The sequence below is a fragment of the Sipha flava genome, unplaced genomic scaffold, assembly GCF_003268045.1.
Source record: "Sipha flava isolate LNK unplaced genomic scaffold, YSA_version1 87_pilon_pilon, whole genome shotgun sequence".
Taxonomy (NCBI): Eukaryota; Metazoa; Arthropoda; class Insecta; order Hemiptera; family Aphididae; genus Sipha; species Sipha flava.
Window position 1 is genome coordinate 78039 of NW_020273629.1, and position 10109 is coordinate 88147.

General features: G+C 25.1%; 1 pseudogene; it reads left to right on the top strand.

Moving 5' to 3' along the window:
* The first annotated feature begins 747 nt into the window (after positions 1-747).
* Positions 748-4129, top strand: LOC112693462 (annotated as a pseudogene).
* The last annotated feature ends 5980 nt before the right edge of the window (positions 4130-10109 follow it).

Below are 10109 nucleotides of genomic sequence, written 5' to 3' on the forward strand. Positions count from 1 at the left end.
AATAACATGACTTTTTCGTCATCTGTGATAGCTAAGGTATTATCATCATTTTTTAGTGAGCACGAAGGAATTTTATATTTTAGCATACGCTTGGTTTCTTTCCAAAAACTACCATCTGTAGTAGACAGTGATTGTAATTTTTGTTCGAACGCATTTGTTTTATATTTCGCTAGAACTTTTTTCAATGAATTGATTAGTTTATTATATGCTGTTTTGTGAGAAGGGAACTGGGACGATTGATACTTTGCCCTGACTTTATGTTTTTCAACAATTAAGCTTCGAATTTTTTCAGGGATTAGGTTGAAATTCGAATATGTGTTATGAGTAGAGCGCGGATTTCTATGCAATTGCATATTTTTTTCTTTTTAATATTTTTGGATTTTTGTCAGTTATCTCCACGAATCATCATAATTTGAAGCTAATGGTGAACTTTTTTTTGTATATTTCTACATATTTAGAGGTTATGATATATTTTTGCATATTTTGGCAAAATTCAAAATTTATTACATATTGAAGCGAAAATTTAAAAAAAATATATAAAATAATATTTTGTCAACTAGAAAAGTTAAAACTAAATTTCATAGTCACTAAATAATAATTTATATATATATATATATATATATATTTAGTTATAAAATAAATAATCGATTACAACTTAAACTTAATCGCTCTTGCTTTGTAAGTCGGTTATCGACACACCACTCGACACTTGGTTACATCGTTTGTCGTTGTCCGTAAATTGTAAATATGCCAAAAATAAGGAGTTTAATTTATAACAAAATTCGTGAATGGATTCCACAGCAAACACAGACACCGAGGTTTTCACTATTGACGGGAAAATAGTATTTTGCAACCATTGTGGAAAATTATTGTTTGTGAGAGAAAGTCTCAGGTAGATCAACACATAAAAACAGGTCGATACATATAAAAATAGAAATAGATTTTCTTTATTTTTTTATTTTAATTTTATATTTTAGCTGCACATCTGTCTGCACTTAAAAATAAGTTATCAAATAACAATTACTTACAACTAGTTCTAGATCAAGTTCTACCAATAACACTTTTTTTGAAGATTCATGTTTTGTTATGGTTTCTTCTGACGTACTCGTACACTTACACAAGTTAAAAAACGAACAGTTTCGTAATTTTTTGAATAAATACATTAATCATCCTATCCCAGATGAAAGCACATTGCGAAAGAGCTATGTAAAAAACACTGAATGAAATTAAAGAAAAAATTGGGCAAAATTTTATATATATTGTTGTAGACGAGACAACTAATGCACGGAGCTTATACATTGCAAATTTATTTGTAGAAGTATGAATAAAAACTTTTCTGGGAAACCTTATCTTTTAGCATGTAAACAATTGGAGAAAACAAACAATGAAACGATTACACGATTTGTCAATGACTTCTTAAAATTATTATGGACAGATGTGAGAATGGAACGGCGTGTATTACTTTTGTTAACAGACGCGGCGACATACATGGTGAAAGCAGGGAAGTCTTTAAAGATATTTTATACTAATATAATCCATGTAACGTGTACCACTTATGCTTGTAATCGTTTTGCAGAAAAAGTAAGGGAGTTATTTCCAAAAGTTAATACTTTAATATTAATAATGGGAAGAAAATATTTTTAAAAGTGCCTATTCGATTCTCTATTTTTAAAGAAGAAATGAATGATATCCCTTTACCACCTGTTCCAGTTCTTATGAGGTGGGGAACATGGGTACACTCTGCGTTATATTACGCAGATTATTTTACCAAATATAAAAGTCATCGAGCGACTGGCAGTGGAAGATGCGCAAAGTATTAGAAAAGTTTTGGATATAATTGAAGATGGTACTTTTGTAAATGATTTAACATTTATATATACTCATTTGGAATTTTTAGTAATAGTCATAAAAAAACTGGGAACTCAAAATATGACTTTACATGAAAGCTTTTTAATAATTGACGAAACGAAAGAAAAAATTCATTCTATTCCTGGTTCGAAAGGTGCAATATTTACAACAAAATTAAACGAGCTTTTAAACAAAAATAAAGGTCCGAAAATTCTACGAAAAATTAATTCAGTGTTATTAGGCGAAAAAGTTCAGCTCGTAGATCTTTATCAAGACCCGAAAATACTAAGTTGCTTCAAATATGCCCCAATAATTTCGTTTGACGTCGAAGATCGTTTTCAGTCTTTAAAAATATGTTAACCGATAAATGACACAGCTTCACAGAAGATAAACTTGAAATGCATATGATTATTCATTTTAATAATAAATAAAATTTTAAAATAAATTGTTCAGAAAATTCCCTACATTTTTTTTTTATTAAGTATTTAAGTAATTAATTATTATAAGTTGAATTATAACTTTTAAATAAATAAAAAATTCTTGCATATTTTTTACATATTTTCATAATTCTAACTGCATATTTTTTGCATATTTTCATGATTTTTACTGTATATTATATAGCATATTTCGATACGTTTAAGTGCATATAAATCCTCGCTCTAGTTATAAGGGTTGATTAATTTAGTAGCTGCCCAAGCAGCAGACTGTATGATTGTGGTTGAATTATTTATCACTGAATTATTTAACGTCAAACTTAGATTTTAGTTTGATTTTGAGATTTACTTGTTCGTTTACTATATTTTGAAATTATAAACGATTAGTTTGAGGATAAAATAATTTAAGTGCTTCAGTTCGAATTAGTGGGGTTGTGGAAAATTAAGTAGTAATGAAGAATGATCTGAATTTAAATCTAAAATATTATTAACAGAACAATGTAAATTGCTGGGTATTTTTACAACAAAGATATCTAAAATATCAGGTTCTTTTCTAATGAATGAAGGCCAGTAAGTGGGTTTAGGTGAAGAAAGTATATTAAAATGATTTATATTGATAAAATTATGTAAAACGATGCCACGAGGGTTGTTTGCTCGACAGCCCCAAGCATGATGCTTAGCATTAAAGTCTTCACCTATAATAAAAATTTTTTTAATTGTATTAAAGAAGTCAGTAAGAATAATATTCATAATATTGTGCCGGGGAAGGAAATAAAAGGCTCCTAAGGTTATTGGAATACAATTCAGTTTTATCAAAATCATACAAAACTGTATATGATCATGACAGTAGTTGGGAAGTGGCTGAAAGTGAATAGTAGATTTAATGATAATCGCTACATCGCCATGTGCAGTGTTGTCCGGATAGTTAACTTTTAATAGAATATAACCAGGTATATAGAAATTTGAATATTTAGTAAAATGCGTTTCGGTAATTAACGTGATATTCGTCTGTGGTATAATACATCTTGTAGTTCATTAATATGGTTTTTGAAGCCGTTTGCATTAAATTGTAAAATTAGAAGCGATTTGTTGATGGCTAAATTATTCATTTTTTTATCTAATAAGCTGGAAATAACTTTAGTAAGTAATGTAATTAATGGTTTAATTAAGAGTTTAAATTCGTTTAAAAAGCTTGTAATTTATGTATTAGAATCTGGAGTATTTTAAGGGGGAGGTTAATTCTGAGTGGCTTGACCATACGTTTGAGATTGAGTTGGATAATTATAATTATTGTGTGGAATGTTAATTGATGGGTGGCTGTCTTTTACATTATTAAACTTAAGCTTAAGATTAAATATGTTATTGTTATTTAAATTTGGTTTCTTACGAGACTGGAGATCTTTATAAATTGAATAGCCCTTATAGTTCGTCGGATGGTTGCCGGAGCATAGGGCGCATCTTATAGAATCTTGGCGTAAATTCGGACTGGCAGATGAGTGATGATTGTTTCCGCAGCGGACGCAGCGAGGCATATATCCGCAATAGGATTTTGTATGACCGTAAGCTTGGCAATTATGACATTGGCTAATGATCTTTGGCTTGTGAAGCTCTTCAATTTTAATTTTTGTATGTAATAAGGATTCTAGTTTATATATACCTTGTGAAAAGTCTGTTGGTTCAAAGCCGATGAAGAAGAGTGGAAGGGAGTGTTTATTGAGTCAATAGATTACTTGGGTAACTTACCTTCGAATAATCGTACTTCCAGTTCACTTTTAATTAAGGCTGCCGGAGTAGAAGGATGTAGATTACGCAAAACTACACGGGTTGGTTTATCTTTCTTTAATTGAAAAGTGTGGAACTCGGTTTTTTCTACTCTTAGAAAGTGCACTACATTTCTAGAAGAATCTGGGTTCTTCGTAAAAAATTTAATTTTTTAGTTTTCAGTCGAACAAATTGGGCTATCCGTGATTTGCATTATGTATTTTTCCGGAGGAAATAAGATTCTAAAAAAAGAAAATCGTTTTAAATATAAAATTATCATAAACGATAATTTATAATTATGTCCAACACATTTTTTTTCATATTATATCATAAAATTTCATTATTTTAAATTAACGTAGGTATACATACTCATACACAGTACATCAAGTATTAAGACAAATTATATTCATCCTGAAATTTTTGTTTCATACACATATTTTGATTTAGGTATAATGAATTAATTGTTTCAAATAAAGTTTTTAAACCATGTTTTTGATAAAACCGTTTTCTATAAAATTAAATTCCAATATATTAAAATATTTTTATTCCCTTGTAATTAAGGGTTTTCGGCTTTTTGTGGTGAAAATATGTTTGTATCATTTTTTAGCCTTTAAAGTTTTCTCTCAGAATACCATTGTGACGCAGTGGCATAATTTACAATGTTCCTTCTTCAACGTCATAATCACTGAAGTACACTTCCCCAGTAAATACATGTTCACAAACTATTTTCCCCGTATATAATATTTTAAATAAAATTTAAAATCACAAAATTGCTTTGTTTTTTAATTGTTTTAAATTACATTCAAAATAATAAATTTCTTACAAAATTTAGTTATATTCAAGTTAATCAACCTATAACTAAATTATTTCAAACTTGAAATAAAAGGTAATTTGCCGTGGTAAAATAGCAGTGTTATTAATTTCGAACATTAGAAATGGATCTTCAGAAAACTAACTAAACCATGCATAATAAAATACCCCAATACATCCAAATCTTACGCTATGTGGCAACAATTTAAATACCCAATGATAAGAATAAAGTTAAAAAGTAACAAAAAAAGTAATAAATAAATAAATAAACGCTCAGCCTGGAGTTATTGATGTGTATATTAGACTATAAGTTTATAAATAAGAGTACAGTTATAATGTAAGATCAGTTTCAAATTAAAAATATATTGTTATTTTTATTATTACTACATATATTACTTTATTTATTTATTTCTATGTATAAACTATTTATTAATTTATTTATATATTAATTTACGAGTATTAACCATTTAATCATTTTTAATTTAATTACATTTTTTATTATTTAATTCATTTATTTTACCAGTTGAGATTATTTAAAATATCTAGATATAATATATCTAAGAAGTAAAACGCTTTGAGCATTATTATTTATTGTTATCTAAAATTTATTGATGTAAGCTATTATTATTAAAATCGCTTTGTATATTTAAAATATTTTTTTCTTTATTTCATTGTAAATATTTAACTCTTCTAAATCTGTATTAATATCAAAATGTATTTTATGGTTAATACCCGAAGAAGAAAAAGATTATGGTTATTTTCTAAAATATATTTAGCAAAAATTGAATTAAGATCTTTTTAAATTTTATTTCGAAAATATGTTCTTTATATCTTATTTTAAAATAAGCACTTTTTTTACCTATATAACATGTATTAAAATTATATTTAAATTATATGTATCAGAATTTTCAAAAGAAGGGGGAATTTTTGTGAAGTTTTAATTATATTATTAATATGTTTGATTAAATTGTTACTTATTTTAAAAAACAATTTTTATAATACATTATTAATATTATTGTTTAGAATTTTAATAAATTCTAAACAAAATTATTTTAATATTTCATACTACAATAGTTAACAATATTATTTGTTAAGTTGCGTATTCTTTTTTTCTTTAATACGATTTTTTTATAATAATATTTTAATTTAAACTATTTTGATGGGCCATATTACAGATAACATTGAGTTCTTATTAAAAATTATGTTTATTTAATGGAATACGTTCTAGTCTATAGAATATTGAATTAAAAAGTTTTTTTTTTTTGATAATAAGGTTGATTAGAATCATGTGATATTATAGCATCAATTTGTGTAAATTTCCTGTAAATACAAAATTCAAATTTTTTATCTATTATGGAAATTTTAAGATCTAAAAAATACAATCTATTATTTATTTGTATTTTAAGTATAAATTGAACGTTTTTATTTATTTTGTTTAAATATTTAATTAAATTTTCTACTTATCTATTTGAACCTCTAATTAAATTAAAGTGTCATCAACATATCTATAATATGCTTATATATATGGACTGTATATTTTGTAGTTAATAGTCATAGTTGGGCAAAAACAAATCAAAATAAAGAATAAAAAATAAAAGCATGAATACCTAACTAATTTATTTATGAATAAAGAATAAATTTATTCTTTAAAATCATGAATGATATTAAATATAAAAAAATATTTAATTTATTTTTGTCAATGATTATATGTATTAATAATATGTATTACCTTTATATATATATATTATTTAAGTCTAAATAATAAGTCTATTTTTACTATACATCGTTATTTAGGATTTAATTTTATTATTTATATGAATATAGGGAAAAACGAATAACGAATAACTGAATAATGAATAAAATATAGAAAATAAAAATCTCCGAATAATGAATAACGAATAATAATACAAATTAAAATAATGAATAAAAATAAAAATTAAGAATAAATCAATGAAGAAAAATTTTTTATTCAAATAATCACTTGAATAATATTTTATTCGACTAATGCTCAACTTTGTTAATAATAATGATTTAAAAATGTTGCATTTAAATTTCTGATAAAAGAGCATTTAAAGGTTCACCCATAACCAACTCTTCTTTTTGTGAATATAATTTAATTTTATATTGGAAATAGCTATATTTATTAATTGAATAATTTTTTGTATATCGTTTGTATTGAATTTATACAAACAGAGATCTAAACACGTTTAGAAATGTACATGTTTACATTTTTAAAATCAAGAGAAATTATTTTGTACTTTTGTTCAATATTTTTTTTTTTTTTTTTTTAACAAAATCATAAATGTATTGTTATAGAAGTATCAATATTCATGTTTATTTTATTTTTTATAAGATAGTCTAAATATTTAACAAGTTTTAAAGTTAATAAATTGATTTTGTAATCATATTTTAATAATATTTTCTTTTAGACTTCGGGTATGATTTCATTTGAATTTGCTATCAGTTCATTAATTTGTTTAGTATAAATTATAATTTATTGAGTTTGATATTAAGTTTTGATTATTATTATTTATAAAGTCTAAAGTTTTTTTTATAAATTTTATTAGTGTAAATAATGACAATATATTAGATTTATCTATTGGAACTATTTCAGAATTATTTGTTTTTAATTTATTCACTAAACTATTAATAATTGTATTTTGTTGTTAAACTATATTATTTTGTTTTAATTTTATTCTTAAATTGCATTTAATTTATAACTGATTCGTATTGTATTAATTGTTTTTTAATTAATTGAAAGTTTAATTTTTAATATGTATTGAATTTACTACCTTTATTTCATAACTAATTTTCACCTTAACTGGAAATTATAGAAGTTAAAATTAGTAAAAGTGTAAAATTTATAAGTGATTTATATTTTCGAATAAAATTGTTTTTAAATTATGAATCTTTCCTACTATTATATTTACTATTACATGTTTTATTGTTGAATAAAAATGTTATGTTAGAATTTAACCATATTGTCTCTGCTCCTCACTTGGCTTTGTTTATAGCTTCAGAAATACATTTGATATGTATAATGATGTATTTAGGAACGACTTTCAATTTATTACAAGTTATAATATTGATATTTAAATTGGCATTCATTAATTAGATGTTTAAATATTTAATCATGTTTATTAACTGAGTTGAATCGTTGGCTTGACCTAACATAATAAATAGTAAAATAATAAAAAAAAATAGATTAAACTTAAAAATTAGTTAATGCTTGATAATCGTAAGTTAATATATAAATTAATAAATATAATATACATGTTAATACTCCAACCTAAGCATTTATTTATTTTTATATATAAATTTTTGTTTAATTATTTACATATTAATTCATGAGTATTAACCATTTACTAATTTTTCATTAAATGTTTTATTTTATTAATCTAGACTTATAGGCTATAAGAGATAAAAATAAGGAATAAAAAATTTCACGGATCTTCCTCATTATTAATTTTACTGTGGATATATAAGATCATATTATATTTTTATTTGGCGTATGAAATTCAACAGGATTCCATTTTTGTATAGAATACTTTTGAATAAATATTACTTATTTCTCAATTTCGATAATGATTTATAAATATTATTGATAAGAAATTGGAAAATATTAATCAATAACCAATAGTTGGTTGAGTTCTTTTATACACAACAAATTATAGCTACAGACATTATCAAAGTTCATTTTTAATAGTTTTTACTTTTCTCAAATTTTTAGATGAAAAAAAATTGTCATTGATTTTATGGTCCTATTAGTAATCGTCTCATTTAACTTGTGGCTTAAAATATTATAGTATCGCATCATTATTTTCAATATTTTATAGGATATGGTATTTGAAAAATACCAGTTAAATCGTAACCACACCCACACTTATATTTTAACTTTCCATACACTAATTGAACTCACAAACAATCTGTTGGTCAAAAACTTTCCGTCACGCGCCGAATACGTGCCGCAGCAGTTGTGTACCTACATGTTGATCATATATAACACGGGTGTTAGTAAACTCGATATTTTTATTTTTACTAACACAAAATATTTAATCCCAAAACATTGAAAATATATTTCAAGCGTCTTATACAAAAATAAAAAATAAAAATTCAACTGACCGCCTCACAGTAACGAGCAAAACGGTCTCTGAAAATCCTTATCCAGAAAACCACTATTGCATTTAGAGGGACGGTTGAGAGAATTATAGCTCCTCCTCTTCCTAAATTTTAGCAAAATGATGAATCAAATACTCCACGTCAATATATGTATTATAATTATGTTATGTTGCTACATCATTAATGTTATAGAAGCGTGGACTCAATATTCTTATACAAGAACATATTTAAAAATGTGCGGATTTTTTGAATTTTTAAACGAATCAACAATGTTTATTTAATGATTTAATGAAATTCTTAAGAATTTCGAATTTTTTTTTAATTTAATTACTATTTTGATTATACTTATCTAACATAATATTTATTACACTTTTAATATATTTAATGTAATTGACAATAATGAATAATTATGAAATTATAGGTTTTGGTTTCTAAGACTTATTGCTTAATATATAACAAATTTGTTTTAGTTGCATAATATTATTCATTCGAGTTAAATATACGTACTTAAAGTATGCATTTAGAATAAAAAGGAAATTATTTTTAAAATAAAATTCAATGTATTATAAGGTACTGAAATTTGCTCTGGTTTATAATAAAACTATATCGTACCATTTTTATATATTAAGTTGAATATATGACTTTTACCGGATTCAAGAATTTTTAATCGAAAACGAGAGATGGTTTTGATATTGGTCAACAATCCCTCTCTCACCCTTACCCTAGAAAAATATGTCATTGGGGAGAACCGAATGTTACGAACGTATATTATGTAGTGACGTCGGTCTTATAAATTTATAATTTATATACGAGTACTTTCACGGAACGTTTTTTTTTTTTTTATTCGTTTATTCTCCTTACATTATACTGCAGCGACGTACCCTACACCACCAACGCCACGCAGAGCTTGGAAAAAGAGAGTGCCTCCGTCGCCAACGCTACCGCGTCCGAATTTCGAAAGGGGAGAAAAATGACGAGGGAGACTTTACAGAGAATACGACTGCTGTTACTACTACTATACTACTTCTATAACTACTACTACTACTACTACTACTACTACTACTACTATTACTACTACTATTACTACTAATACTACTACTACTACTACTACTACTACTACTACTACTACTACTACTA